At 42.0% G+C, this 15,976-nt stretch overlaps 1 long non-coding RNA gene across 2 annotated transcripts; it reads right to left on the bottom strand.

Annotated features, from left to right (window-relative positions):
• Positions 1–5,863: 5,863 nt before the first annotated feature.
• LOC135913272 (uncharacterized) lies at positions 5,864–15,108 on the bottom strand. Of its 2 annotated transcripts, XR_010567936.2 has the most exons (4): positions 14,960–15,108; positions 13,411–13,452; positions 8,725–8,929; positions 5,864–6,045 (listed from the first exon to the last, which is right to left on the bottom strand). It is a non-coding gene; the product is annotated as an uncharacterized lncRNA (long non-coding RNA). The 2 variants fall into 2 exon arrangements; XR_010567937.2 differs by lacking the exon at positions 13,411–13,452 and having other exon boundaries at positions 5,866–6,045; positions 14,960–15,105.
• Between the last annotated feature and the right edge of the window lie 868 nt (positions 15,109–15,976).

Genomic DNA, 15,976 nt, shown 5'->3' with positions numbered 1-15,976 from the left:
AGATCGTTGGAATATCGTTGGAACTATGGTGTATTTCACTCTTGAAAGCCCATTGAAGCAGTGTTGAAGATGTGTTGTTTGTCAATGTTGAAAGCCCATTGAGGTATTGTTCAAATGTGTTGTTTGTCAATGTTGAAAGCCCATTGAAGCATTGTTGAAGCTCAGAATTGAAAGCCCATTGAGGTATTGTTGAAATGTGCTGTTTGTCAATGTTGACAGCCCATTGAAGCATTGTTGCAAATGTGTTGAGCCTCAAAATTGAAAGCCCATTGAGGTATTGTTGAAATGTGTAGTTCATCAATATTGAAAGCCCATGGAAGCGTTGTTGCAGATCTGTTGAACATCAACACAAATTACGTTGAAAGCCCTTTATGTCCCACTGGGTATTTAGCAGTTTAAACGTGCACTTACCTTAAAATACTGCTGAGCTATGTTGCATATAATTACCTTTGATGTCACGGTGGTATGTCTGCTGTGAGAGGATAAGGATAAAATTTAAATACAGGCATTTTGTACCGCAGATCTCTGTCACCCTGGGCTCAAAAGCATGCTCCTAGATTGCCTGTAATAAACCATATTGTAAAACTGCTAGCAGTACTGTTATGCCACTTTTTTCAATTGTCAGAGTGAATGGTCCTCCGATAAATCAAGAGTGCTGAACTGATGCAGACAAAAACCATTTTTCTAGGTGAACTGTTTATTTGTAAACATCTGTGTAAATGTACAACGATTTGTAGTTTGAGATCAGAAACTTCTTAAAAACTATCGCACAGTACAAACTTCCTGCAGCTTGACACCATAACAAAATTGAATACTGAAGACGTGGTCAGTGTGGCTCTCAAGTAAAACACATTTCCCAAAAGAAATAAATTTTAAAAAATAAATGCCTAAATAAATAAATGTACAAGCACTGACATGACTGTAAATAAGAACACTCAAAAAATGTACTTGCTTTCTCTATTAGGTAGCCAGTGGTACTAAAACCATGGCACAATTTGCTTGTGCCCACAGCACTCAACTGAGACCTGATATGCAGGGTGGTTATCTTTAAGTTTCATGGAACTTATTGAAGACTGACTGTTGCAGCTAACATAATTCTAGATACAGAGTGCCACACATTACTTGCATGAGAAACAAGACACCATAATCAGCTGATTAACAAAAACTCAGTTCCTAATAAAGTTTTTACGAATTGTAGCCGGTAATTTTACAATGTGTATGCACTTAGAATGAATGAATTTCCAGAATGACACTAGTAACGAGACACATGCCATCAAACTGGCTGTAGAAATGCACTGCTATGCATCGAAGCACAAAAGTAACCGGAATGCCCATGTATTTCTCTCACATTTATGTAAAAATATCGAAACTGGTGTCATCCTGGAAATTAATTTCAAGTGAATGTCTTGCAAACTCACTGGCTACAATTTGCAAACTGAAATATGTGCTGTGATGCTATAAGTGAATTAATAAATTTATGACAATCAGTTTAATGTTTCCATTTCTTGTGCTAGTAATGTCCACCTCTGAATAATCCAGCTCAAGAACAAGAATTATGCTACCTGGCAGACAACTTAAATATCTGTAAAACTGAAAAAGGATCACTGTACAATCCTTATTTGTTGGTTGAATGGTGTGTGCCAATTTCAGTAAACCTTACATACTTTTGAAACATGGCAATCACAATAAGTGATGCCTATGGGAGCAGTTTATTATGCCGCATTGCTGTTGCATGATCCAGTTGTGTTTTCTGCCATGATAATGTTCCTGCGCAGGTAATTCCATATCAAGCGACTTATTCATATTAACTGCTTCAGATTTTCATATGAAACAAAGACAGCTATTAGTGATGTGCTGGAATACAGCAAAGTTACTCCTTGTGCGAGTTCCATTTCAATTTTATTCGCTGCCACAAAAAATAACGAAAGAATTCAGAAGATATGGTTTTATGCAAACATGAAAGGCACATCATTGCCATTACTGGAGATGTTTCGTTGCATATTAAATTTAAGCCGACTTATACCTATTAATTTTACTCATGTATTTTAGATAGGAATAAACCATTTTTACAAAGTTATGTAAAATGCCGTTCTTACTGAACTCTGGAAATGGCACAGATGCACTTGCAGGTATGCAATTCCATGCCGAATCGACAAGCATTTTTTTGACACCGCACATATATCTGAAACATTGCCATATGTTTACTAGAGTTCAAAGCTCGTTACCCACTTTTATTTATTTTTGCCAGATATTTTGTAGCATTTTAGGTGACAGTTTAGTTTTCCTGTTCAGCTGAGCTAGAGGCATCAAATGTCCTCTAGCTTTTCATTTTTTTTTTCAAATGCTTCAAATACTTTTTTTTTCAAATGCACATTGTATTGATCGAGGCCTTCAAATGGTGTGCGTGGAAATACGGTGAAGTGATGCAACTGCCAAAATAGCCAATTTTTCAAATATTTGAATACTTCAATTGCTTTTGGCACCGGCAAAAATTAGTCGAATTGCAATCCGTTAGCTTTTTTTTCATAAGAAAAAATTCACAGGACAGAAATTAAATACAGAATGGTAGCCCAGGTGACATAGTATAGCAGAAAAATATATGAAGCTCTGAAGGTTCAGCTGATCGCCTGTAAAAAAACAATTCTAATCTTTTGCAAGAAGCTTCATGTTCAAGGAAAAAACAGCCTTCGTAGTTGGCGAAAAAATGTGATACATTATTGGATGGCTCTACATTTCTGCTATGCATGTGTGAAGTTAAAAAAGGCATTTCTAAATGCGAAAAATTCTTTTTTGAAATTTTGTCAGCACCGACTTTTCTCTGATGTGCGCACAGTTTGCTGGCCGGGAATGCAGACGACAAAGCTGCCTTCGTATTCACAGATGACAGAGAAGCGGTGTTAGGGTCTGCATTTTATTGCTAAGGGACACATGCTCTAACGCAACGAGGCTTGTGTTTGGTGTGGGCCAGGTAAACCATACAGCCATTGCACATAAAATATCAATACGAGGTCTGTTAGAAGAGTATCCGACCTTTGGCTGAAGAAAAAAAACTGGCATAACTGAAGTGTTGGAAACCTAATCACCCTCAAAGTAGTCTCCTTGAGAATCCAGCCACTTCTCCCAGCGGTGCTGCCATTGTTAGAAGCATTCCGAGAAGGCCTCTTTCCGAATGGACTTTAGCTCAGCTGTCGTTGCAGCCATAATGTCTTCTCTTGTCCGAAATCACGCTTGTTTCAATGGCCCCTTGATTTTGGGAAACAGCCAGAAGTTGCAGGCCGCCATATCAGGAGAGCAAGGAGCCTGTCGAACTACAGGAGTCTGGTTTTTCGCCAAAAAAGTCTGAATCAAGTGCGAGAAAAGCATTGTCGTGATGGATGTGCCAATTTCCTGTTGACAACTTCGGTATCTTGCTCCATACAGCATCACATAGGCCATGGAGGACATCCCTGTAGTAGTCTTTAGTGATTGTTTGACCCTGTGGTGTGTATCCGTGGTGTACCACACTGCAGGAGTCAAAGAAAGCAGTCAGCAACACGTTGACGTTGCTACACACTTTGCGGTCTTTGGTTGGCGACGTGGAATGCTTCCACTGTAACGACTGGGATTTGGTTTCCAGGTCGTAAACATACACGCAAGACTTGTCACAAGTGATTATGGTGTTCATGAAGTTGGGGTCACTGTTTGTGGAATCCAGCATGTCTGTGAGACTTCAACACGAAGTTGCTTTTGCTCCACCATGAGCAGCTTGTGAACGAATTTTGGCGCAACTCTCTTCATGGCCAAATCTTCGGTGATAATGGAATGTGGATAAAATGTGCTGATGCCCACCTCTTCCGAAATTTCTTGGATAGTTACACGACGGTCCCTCATCACCACGGGGTTCACTTCGGCAATGACCTGGTCATTTCGGCATGTTGATGGCCGACTGGAGCGTGGCTCGCTCTCCACCGATGTGTGGCCGTCTTTAAACTGGTTGTACCACTCCTTAATCTGTGTGCTGCTCATAGCACAGTCACCGAAAGCACTCTGAATCTTCCAGATGGTTTCCACTTGGCTGTCGCCCAGTTTCTGTCTTGGCTGTCGCCCAGTTTCTGTCAAAATTTGATGCAGTAACACTGCTCCAGTCGCTCTGCCATTTTCCTTGCAATAAAAAACCGACGAGAGCACTGTACTACCTCATTCAAACGCTGCGTCCCAGCAATTCACGCTATTGGCAGGTGGGAAAAAATTCATGCATGCGCACAAAGGTTCAAGGGCGGCTGATGAAAACGCGCTTGTTTCATATTCATCAGGTGTTCGCAAAAAAAGGTCGAATACTTTTCTAACAGACCTCGTACGTAATAAATATGTGAGGGAATCCTGCAGTGCTAAAAGATATGTTTCATGCAGTTTAGAAAAAGAAATATCAGCTATTATGTAGACAGTAAATCTATAAAGAGCACTGATATTGTTCATACAAAGCATCCTAAAGGGCATGTCGCATTGCAATGCAACATAGAGGGAGCAGGACGCTTTGTGCCCTGCTCCCTGAAGCCCAATGATGATGCAAGTAGAAAACACTTTCATAATTAAGACTGAAAACCTACACGAGTATGAACAAATTCTTGTGGTGTTGTTTGCTACCACTGTTTCAGAGCTGGAACATGCTCATCTATAAAAGTCATATGTGCCATGTTCAGTCTGATGTCGTCAGACACCATTGGCGACCACTTTTTGCGTTCATGTTAAAAAAATACGAGCTGAGACTGCAGCAGCAGCGCTTGACGTCACCTGCCTTCGTAATGATAAAAAAGGCAAGTCAGTTTGTTGAGTAGTTCTTGTGGCTACTATATTAACAACCTTTCCTTGCTAGATGACATGGCTTCATATATTTATGCTATATTTATGCTGTATGTGTGATCCACAAAGGAACATTATAAAAAATACCTTATCGCACTTAAAGAATAATCACTTTTTGTTACTTGTCACATGCATAGCAGACAAGTACGGCTGTGTAATGATGGGTGACATACTTTTGTGCCAACCACCAAAGCTAATTTTTTACCTTCAACACGAAGCTTGCAAAAAATTTCAACATTACAGTTTTTTTAGCTGATCAACTGAACCTCCAAGGCTTGAAATATTTTGCTGCTATTCCAAGTCAACCAGTCTGATTTTATATTCCTTTTGTGCCTTCTGTATTTCCCTACGTTAGAAGAAAATTCAAACTTGGCAAATTTTGGCAGTCACACCACTTCAGTCTCTTGACATGAACATCACCTGAATATCTGGATCATACAATTTCCCTTTCAGAAGAAACGTGTATCAGTGGCTTCTAGCTTAGCTGGGCAAGAACAATAAATTTTTACCAGAATTCAAAAAAATTTTTGTGAAGGAAAATAAATGGGGAGCAAGAGTTCGGAGCTTCAACTATATTTGTGATGGCCAAAAAAACGCTGGTTGGTTGCCCTGGAATTACTTAAGAGTATGTATGAAAGCAAATTTTCTCAAAAATTTTCTCGTTGTACCTACTCAAAATCAAGCAAACTTGAAATGGTTTGCCATAATGGAACAGTTCTTGAGAAAATTGTTGGGTGGTTTGGCATGAAATGACTTAAGCTACTTAAAAAATATATTAATAAGGAAACACTATCCTTACTGGAACCATATCAAAAACTAACATAAAAATGTAGTGAACTATAACAAAGCACAGCACTTGTATTCTGGATTGAGCAATCCAATGTGGGCTTCTCAGGAGACTAGCATAATTAACATAAATAAAATTAACATAAAAATGTCAAGGCATTTGGTTGCATTCCTGCAACCATTTGTATGCTCATTTGAGAAATCCAAATTGGGCCCTTCAGGAGACTAGCATAAAACATAAAAATGTCGAGAGTTACTGAAGCACAACACTTGTGTTTTGGTTTGAGCTGTCCAACTTGGGCTCTTCAGAGGTGAAGGGGCAGGGGCAGTTGCTTCAGGGGCAGGGTCCCATGAGAGAAGCGAGGCCAGAGTTCTTTACATAGGGCATGTTGGTACCAGGAAATTTGCGACACGTGAAGCCTGCAAAAACAAGCCAGAACAAGTTTTAAAAAGCAACTTCCACATGCAAAAGAATGGCATGCAAGATGCCCTTGTTACAATGAAATTGATTTATGTATTTGTGTTGCTTTATTCCAATTTTCCATGGGTACAGCTTTACAGCATGACCATTTAAATTTATTTAGTGTGGCACAGGACTCCACTAAGTGTCAAATGCAGGAAAGGGCAAAGAGGAACAAAACACTGTAGCAATATAACTTTATGAATATCTTCAATGTCAAAGATGTGAACTTTGCTTGCTGAGAAACAAAATGGTGAAAAAAATTCATGTCGTTCATAAATAAACCTGAACTGACAACTAAAATTATTTCTTGTAAGTTTCATGATTAAAATGTGCAGCACTTCACTGTGCTTTTCCATGCTCCAAATACAATAGTGTCATGTCACTAGAATTGAGTGTAGCTTCATTTGATGTTAGGTTTCCCGAGTTCACGTGCAATCGGAACGTACTTCTCGCCTTACAATGACTTAGGACTTTCTACATTAAAGAAGACACTGCTGACAGCGAAGTATGTTTTCTGCCTCAACGACTGAATTACTGTTATAATGAGGATTCCGTGTAGTTGTGCGCCAAACTGCTTAGCATGACACATGCAGAATGTGACAGATACGAAGAAATGCTGTCTTTTAAGAGCCATATGCCATAGGACTGACTTCTTTAAACCTTTTAGGGTTCACTGCCGTACATCTGTGGCTATGACGGAACGTTCTGAAAAAATTTGCCTTTTCAGAACAAAGTGTTGCCTAGCCTCCCACTGGAGGTGCTGCAACCTTCTGAGACTTCTAGAAAATATTCTTATAGTGCTGTCGCTCCTTGGGTTTCTCCCAAACTGATTTTTCACTTAGCTCCTTGGTGTCTGTCATTGCATTAATTTGGGAATGCTGCCACAAGTTTTCGTAAGTTTCATTACAGAAAAAATTATGCTGCTTTATCCTGCATAAAAAATAAAACATGTAAAACTGCAAATACTGAAATGGTATTGCCACTTTATTGTTATTTTAAAAAATTATTTACCAGTTTATTTTCTCGGAAAGTCGCCCTGAAGAACTTAAATGTGCAATAACAATATTAAGGATGCGCGAAAAGTGATTTTTGAGACTGAACCGAATAATGCCAGAAGCAAATCAAATATTGGATAGCTTCTGAATAATGAACAGCTGATATCACAATTAATGTAAGATGAGGTTCACATACTAGTATACTTAAAGTTAGCAAGTTTCTGTCATTGTTATGTTATGAAGAGCTGTTTATTAAAAGCACAAATGGAGCAGCAAAAAGTTTCTTCACATGCACAGGACTTCTCAGTAAGCATGAATGATTGCTGTACAGCCTCTAAAGTACAGCTACTTTAGTAACGTAGCCTGGTCTGCTATTCTTACAAGTTCTTACGTTTTACGTCTATACTATGTTATTGGAGGTGAAAATTTACCGTACTTTGGCTCAAATCTCATGTTTTATTGGTGTTTCGAAATATTAGAATAATACTCACATTTACAAATAGTGACCATTCACAGACTAAATTGAATAGGACACTATTCAAGTCGAAAGTTTTGAGTATGTGCACACCACAAAAGATATATAACTCCTAAATTAGAGGCATATTTCTCCCCAAAATGTGATCCTCAACGGGCTAAACAAGAGCGACAGAAAAGCCCATTCATCTTTTTGATAAATTTAAGCCCATAATCTACTTGGCAATGGTTCATAACCATGTTAACAGGTAGGTGAAGTAAGGAAGCAGGAAACAATTCTAACAATTTCAGAATGGGAGTAGTGGACATGTCCGATGGTCTGTAAGAAGCTTTATACATTAGGCCCCAAGAGCCTATTCTCCATTTATTGAAGTATATAGGGAAAAGCCACATAAATATTTTTTCATATCTTAGAATACAAAGTGATAAAGTGCATGTTAATAAATACGAGTCATAGGTTAGGTGCTTAGAATAAGTAAGCATCCACTAAACATAGTACTGTTGACTGTGAAGCTGGCAACTCTGTCCCTGTTGTTTCTTTGATTGAAACTACCAAAAGAAAATTGCCACAACACTCAGGTTCCCTCCGCTGAAAGGTTGCTGTCTCGGATCACATGGACCTGCTTCAAGATAGGAGCAACTTTGATTTGATGTGGTCTGTTAAAATTGGTGAAACTACTGTTTCACATCTCAGAACATGGAGAGCTGTTTTGTTTTGATTTCTGCAATTTGGTGAACGTGCTCCTGCTCGAGCTGAGCAGTAACCACACTTGAGCATAGCTTCTCCGCAATTTGTGTATTAACACTTTCAGGCTACTTAACCATGTCCTCCATGCCAACAGATTTGAAGCGTGCTTCACAGACAACTATTCCTTGCAGTGACAGCCAAGTAGCACTGCTAATGCACAAATGCAGCTAATTTTATTTGGTGGAGATGCTAAAAGCTTTCGGCAGTGAAGGCAGCTTTTAAATTTGGAAGCATTTGAGTATGGCGGCATTAGGCACTTAAGATCATATGAACAGTCATTCCAAATGGTAGGCTATTGTATCACACAGCTGCACACACAGGCTACATGAAAGTCGTTTGTTATGCCAATGGCAAGTTCATAAATTTAGAAAAGAAATGTGAATGTTAAAATGCAACTGGAAAGGATATATGGTACTTACCTATAACAGCACTGACCCTGATGGGGTCAAGAGCCTCTGTTGCCCCTTGGTGTTATTTCCAAAGCCCTAATGGCCCATGAGCTCCTCCTCTGTGAACACATGGTGAAGCAAGGCCCTTGCAAACTTTCCTGGTCCACCATTGCAGGCCATGGTAAGCTGGGCCAGGATAACCTTCTCAATGTGTACTCTTACAGCGTATGTGAACCTGCATGTTTAAGTAAATGTTAGCAAAACAGTTTTAAGCCTTTCAAGTACATTCACACAACAGCCCTACAGCAAATAAATTACGAAAGTACCTGTTGCAAATCTATAATGCTAAACTTGACTTCTTACAAGCTTCTGATGCTGTCTGGATGCCCCATGTTTCAGAAAAACAATCCAGCACAAACAAGAAAAATAAACCAAAGTATCCAAACATCTAGTACTTGAAAAAGGGGAGCCAGCGAAACACAAATGACACGCACACAAGGAAACGGCATTAGACATGGACGGACATTGGGACGGACCAGCGTTCGTCCCTGTCTAACGCCTTTTCCATGTGTGCGTCTCCTTTGTTTTTCTGGTACCCCCCCTTTTCAAGTTCATCATGCACCAACTGGCCCAAGAGCTTGCGCTAATGCACATCTAGTACTATTTATTGTGATTACCATTCTTGGGATACTCCATATTTTCAGGTGTTTGTCTCGATTGTCCCATCCATTTGTGTGAATATGTAGCCATGGTCTAATGGGGAGATTGGGCTGCTATGTTGAGGGAAGAGTTCAATACCAACCGTTGGAACAGCTTGGGTGACTGGGTATGCGACCCTAGGCATATGCCACTTTTCAATGAAACTCTTTCACGCTATCTTGAGCAGATGCTGCTGCTTGTGTTGGCAAGCAGCATTAGGAGCTCGAAGTGGGACATGATTGTCGATCATTACTAAGATTACCACTACACATCACGTTCACTTGCTGTGCTGCAGAAGTAATGCGAGATTCCACTCCACTGTATGAAATGTACATAAGCCGCAAGGACAGTAAATTAAATTAATTAAATTAAACCTCAATTAAATGAATCTACTCAGAAAGCACAGGCTGCACAAGATCACGGAGTGAACTCAGAAGTTTGTGGACAGTCAGTTGATGTCCATGCCAGGGACCTCTAGGGAGACTCGGTCATTTCCTCGATGTGCAACATCGTGCCGTCACACATTGTATTACAATTCTGTCTCGTTGTACCACTAATAGTCATCACGCATCACAGAATTCAAAATATAAATAGACACTTATATCTACTGTTTATTTAATCTTTACGGAAAATACTTTGAGCATGAGTTTTTGCAGAGATCATGAATTCTACCGCTTAAAGGAGCACTAAAGTAAAATTAAATTAATTAAATTTTGGCGTTTTAAGTGCCAAAACGACAATCTGATGTTTAAGCTTGTTTCACATGCAAGCGATTCAGCGAATGGAGCGAACAGCGACGCGGCGCTGCAAAGCTTATCGCAAAGTTTCGTTTCATATGCATTGCCGCCGCGCATTTTCCGCTGCTGCGAATAGCAATGTTGCTGGCATAAAACACAGGACTTTCAGCCAGTTTCGGTAGTTTGCGACTACCAACATAAACATTGCTTTGTCTCTGCCTCTCAAATATTTATTTTATAAATACATATCCTGCGCTTAGCAATTTAACAATTCGTTGAAAAGCTCTCTTGGCATGTTGCCTGTACCACGCGTACCAAGTAAATAAACATCGTCCTATGCGCAGGCTTTCCAGCACTAATCCTCCTCTGGTCAAGTGTCGAGGTGGGCCGTTCGGAAGCAGTGCTGCCGCTCTGCCGCTGCGATGAAATTCCAACTTGCCCGAACCTTGCCGCTCCCACCGCCGCTTGAAACTGATTTCTGCGGCGCGGCGGCAGGATTTGCAAGCATTTTCGCTTACATGTGAAACAGGCTTTAGGCACGCCATAGTGGGGAACTCTGGATTAATTTTTACCAAATCAGGCTGCAAGGTACATGGGCAGTTTTGTATTTCACCTCCATCAAAATGCAGTTGTTTGAACATGTGACCTCGTGCTTAGCGGTGCTGTGCCAACACCCCTAAGCAACTATGGCAAGAAAGCCCTAAAGAGAAAAATTATTTTAGATGTATCTGTAAATGATCTTCCTACAATTCAAGAGATTCACTCGTACAATGACAAGAGGCTGAGTAAATTGTAAAAGCAGCAAGAGGAAAGATTGGTGGCAGTGCTGCCTTGAAGTTACCACACCCGCTTGCTGTGACGTCATGGATTTTGATGATGTCTGTTCAGGTGCAGCAATTTTTTTTTACAAATAAAGATGTTCTTCATTGTATTAAAAAAACTTAAAAAAAGAACCGTCAGGAACGTTTACTCAACCAATACAACCCAAGTTTGTAAAAATACTTGAAATCCACGATGTGACAATGAGATGTCAGCACGAAGATTTTGGGGCGATAATCAGAAAATTTAACGTTGAGCTTTATTTTCTCTAATAATCAAGCAATTACCAAGAAATTTACAGAAATAGATATTTAAAACGATGCTTTATTTTAAATTCATTTAAGGTGTAATTAGTGTCCCCTTAATACAAAACAAGGAATGCACTTAGCTGCGTAATAGGTTAACATGCATCACTGGTTCTCATTAAGGTAGGATTATCAGTATAGCAATGGACATGCACTGGCTGCTCCAGAGGGGAGCCCTGCCACTTCCCCTCAACCTCCCGACCAGGTTAAGTACCGCCAAACTACCCTCCTCCTCCACGCTCCTCTCCCACTCACCCCCTCAGCTTCCGGCGCCAAGCGGAACTTACGTAGCTTCAGCTTCCTGTTCCGAGTCGAAGTGACGCTATGTTTTTAGCGTTGTTTACTTTCGCGTCTACGGAGAGGCTTTAATTGCACCAGCTGCGGTTGAAACTGTTAATGCGATTCCATCCAAGAACCACCGCCTATTGTAATCGGCGATCTGGTCGTGTTCGCTGCTTCGCGTCAACCTGCGACGGATTGTGCCTCGAGAGACAACGTACAGTGGAATGCAGTGCCTGGGTGCTTGGAGACCGCTCCCGTTTTTCGTGCATTTGGAAAACAGCGACCGCAAACTACTACTTCAGCGGAATACAACAGCTTGTCCCCTTTGAATTCTTCTTGTTTTGAAGCATACATCCCCTTCAGCCAGCACGTATGGAGGGACTTTAGTGAAGGAGTTCGCGACGCCAATTTGTACGGCAGACGCATAGAGTTTATGCTGTTGATTCTGAGGTTGAACTTGTCTCGTACAAGTACGGCAGAATGAAGGTAACGAACGTCCCAAGTGCGTGCACTGCGTGAAGAACTGCAATGACGTGAAGCTATGAAATATAACAAGTTCAAATTTGCGTGGAAGGCATTCAGTGACATGGTGAAAGCAAGTGTGCTTTTCTTGTGGGATATGCGCGGAGGTGTGCAGTGAATTGGTGCGTGCGCGCGTGTTGTAACGCGTGCAAAGGTGTACGGCGAATTGTGTTAGTGTTGTGACGCGAGCAGATGTGTACGGCGAATTATGTTCATGTGTTGTGCACCAGCCCATGGCTCTCCGCACTTTGTCAGAGAAAGGGGACGACAGGCAAAGCGTGCGGGCGCAGCGTACGCAAACAAGCACGTAGATGCACACGAATGACGCTTGGTGGAACGGCTAGAGCGAGCTACTCAAATTAGCACCGGTTGCTAAGCACGGGCGTCTCACCATCGTCTGCAATCACAGTGGAAATTCTCGCAGCGCAACTCCGGTAACTCCGGGAAGCGTAAACGCCGGAACCGGAAATCTTAAAACCGGACATGCCGGAACCGGAAACGCCGGAAGCGGAAATGCCGGAACCGGATTTGGTGTGAGGGGAAAAGGCGGTTGGCGGTACTTAAGAGAGCGGCGGTGGCGCGCGGATGGAGGGGCTTTACTTAATACAAAACAAGGAATGCACTTAGCTACGTAATAGGTTAACATGCATCACTGGTTCTCATTAAGGTAGGATTATCAGTATAGCAATGGGCATGCACTGGCTGCTCCAGACGGGAGCCCTGCCACTTCCCCTCAACCTCCCAATTTCCAATTTTTTTTTATGAGCAGTGATGCAATTTCTGTATCCTAACGAGGCATAATGCCAAGGAGATTCATGCCATGCTGGCTACAGTATGTGGTGACCGGCACTTCACACCGTCCAGCTCGGCATCAATCTTTTAGGAATTTGGCCCTTGAAATGCAGAAAGCTTTGATCACTGCTCGTTCTTCAGCCAACTTTCTCAAAGGGTGCTGCTGCTCTGGTTTGATACCTCTATCAGTGCACTGCTGCATGACATAGGTAAAACTAGGAAGATGTGCACTCACGTAGACCACTAATGTCCACACTGTTTCTGAACACCCCTCTCATATCAGGCATATACCCTGAAGAAGGCACATTCTATCTTTAATATGTTCACAAGTGACACTGAAATTCACTCCCAGTCCCGGTGCAGTTGCATGCAGTCTTTCAGCTGAGTGCTTAAAGGCACCATGTCTCCTAATGAAGGCACTCTGCACCAATTGATCACTGGAGCAAATGCCTTGCAGTTGCATCAGCAATGTTGTTTTTTCTGCTTCCTGCAATACATTTTCACGGCATCACTGTATTTGATCATGGTGACGTTACAGAATGGATGGCCAAAGAATTCACCTTTAGCATTCCAGCTTGGGTGTCTCTCAGCTCATTTTGAATCTGAAAAAAGATGTCAGTATTAAAATGTGAAGCCACAATGCAGCATAATGAACAATCAAAAGAGCTACATGGACCATTAGGCTGACATAAATAGACGGATACAAATGACTAGTCATTGAATACACTAAAGTGTGGCCGCTCTTGCCAATGGCAGTGTGAGCTTGTCAAATAATTTATTTCACATTCCTCTATTATTTTAAAAATTATTTCCATGCATCTACTGAACTGTTATGGCCACATATTAAAGGATGCTCCTTCATATAAAACCACAGTGTTGCATTCTTTTACTCCCCGTCTACCTGATGCTACTGAAGTTTTGCTTACTCTCAAAGAAAGAATTTCACAGAACTGCTCTTTCGACAATGCATTATTCCAAGCTTCTGGTAAAGCGTTGTCATTTAGTTCACAACTATGCGCTCCCCTTTCAATCTGTTCACTATTTAGTGCTCGGATTCAAAGCAAAAATAGCTTTTCGACATAACTAGCTACTTCTATGGTCACAAGAAACAAAGCTAATTATTGATGGTTATGTTGCCGATAACGTATACATGCCGCCTCGAAACCCAGTGGGACGACAAGGCAGATATGCCAGGCATCTCGTTCCTCTACTGATTTTAAAATTTTGTTAAATCAATCACTTACTGAAGTGCGAAAAGCTGCAATTTCACGAAATCACATTATTTTGAATGTTGTAGGACCTGGAGTGCCATGAAATCTGCCTTCCCGTGAATGCTAAGAGCGCCTATGCGAAGCCGTTTGGGGCGAAGCACTCGATGGTGTCGAACGAAGATGAAAAAAGAAAGCTGAATGCGCGCGAACTGGTGGAAAACAAAACACACGCGGTTGGCACGGCGTATAACTCGATGATTTCGCAGCACTCTGTGGCATCCCCCTCTATTGTATCTCACGTATCGCATAGAATCACATGTACACCCTTCAAATTCTTTATTATTATTGCGCGACAGCCTCCTCTGTGTTTTCCGATCGCGCGAACATCGGCCGCACGGCGTGTCAGATAGCAGCCTAGTCACTCGTTCCTGAAGGGAATTCAGCGCAACAGAATACACTTTCGCCGATCCCACCGCCGCACGCCGCTACAAGCTCGCTCCCACGTCTTGTACTAGCGTGGCGCAAACGAAATATCTTCCGATTACAGTACAGATCGGATGGTTTCACGTCGCATTGTTTTGCGCTCATTAATAAGGCTAACTCAATCGGTGCTCGAATACCGTATCAGAAATCATGGCGTACAACATGCCCTGTTTTAGCTGGCACCACATAGCTGCCTTACGTCACCACAAGCGGAGTGTAAAGTTAAACCAGGACAAAGCTCCATGTTATATACCACGAATCTAGTGCTGTACAACCAATTCTGGCAACGGAAGGATAGTACTAGGAATGAAAACTAGAAAAGAGGCGCGCGGAAGACACGCACAAGCGCTGAAATCACTTCCGCGCTCCGTTCACGTCGCAATGGACGAACAAAGGGAATTTGAAACTCACTCACCCTTAATGTCGCTGAGTCGGAGGCGATCATGGCGCTCTTCGAGGCAACAAGCCCATAAAAAGCGAGCAACACGCAGGAATATTCCAAAGATGTCACAGCGAAGCACTCAAAGGACGCAGAAAACGCAGGAAGCTCTCAAGCAAACAGCGTGCAGCTCGCCGAAATGTGCCAAGCATCAACAGCCCAAACGCGCAATTATACGTGTACACTCATACAAATACACGCTTATATTATCATGAATTGTACCATTTGATAACAAATTCTGTAATTTCATGTTAATATTGAACAATTGTTGCGATTTGCAAGTGTATGAAAGTTTTTTGCTTCGCTTCTTTGATGAATTACTTTCTTTGGCGCAGTAACGCAGTGCACCGGCAGGAGCTAATGGCATGCGCGGGAAAAGGCGCCAAATTCAAACGTCGCAAACGCCGTGCTAATGTTTGCGCGCACAGTTTTCGTCGTTTGTATTTAAAAAAAAAAAGTAATGCATGCCGCAACCATGCGAACTGAACTATTGACCACAAAAGTACAGAAACGTCGCTGTTTGTGCTTCTTATTTCGACGTCATGGCAAACTGCAGGCGGTCTGTCGTCCCATTCTTTAAACATTTGTGCGTGTGCTTCTGCGCTGTGCGAGTTGTCACCGAGAACGTATAGCAGCGCAGGTTGTGCTTGGTGGCCGAGCAGATTCCCAACACATTCGCCAGCACCCCGTCTAGGTCACAGAAAAGAATTTGGCCTCCATGTGAAATATGAGCACCATGTTGTACATATCCGCCAAGCTTTTCGTTCCGTTCTGTTGCGCGCTAACGGGTAACATCTAAGCTAAATTACTCTGTAAAAACGATGTTCACTCCTTTCTCCGCCGCACCCGCCGTGGTGGCATAGCGGCTGAGGTGTTGCGCTACTAACCCGAGTGCTTGGAATCTCATGCCGGCGGCGGCGGCTGCATTTCGATGGGGCTGAAATGCAAAAACGCCCGCGTACTGTGCGTTTAACCTGCACCAAATTTGGTGCA

This window comes from Dermacentor albipictus, chromosome 5 (assembly GCF_038994185.2).
Source record: "Dermacentor albipictus isolate Rhodes 1998 colony chromosome 5, USDA_Dalb.pri_finalv2, whole genome shotgun sequence".
Taxonomy (NCBI): Eukaryota; Metazoa; Arthropoda; class Arachnida; order Ixodida; family Ixodidae; genus Dermacentor; species Dermacentor albipictus.
This window is presented reverse-complemented; position numbering and strand designations above follow the sequence as displayed.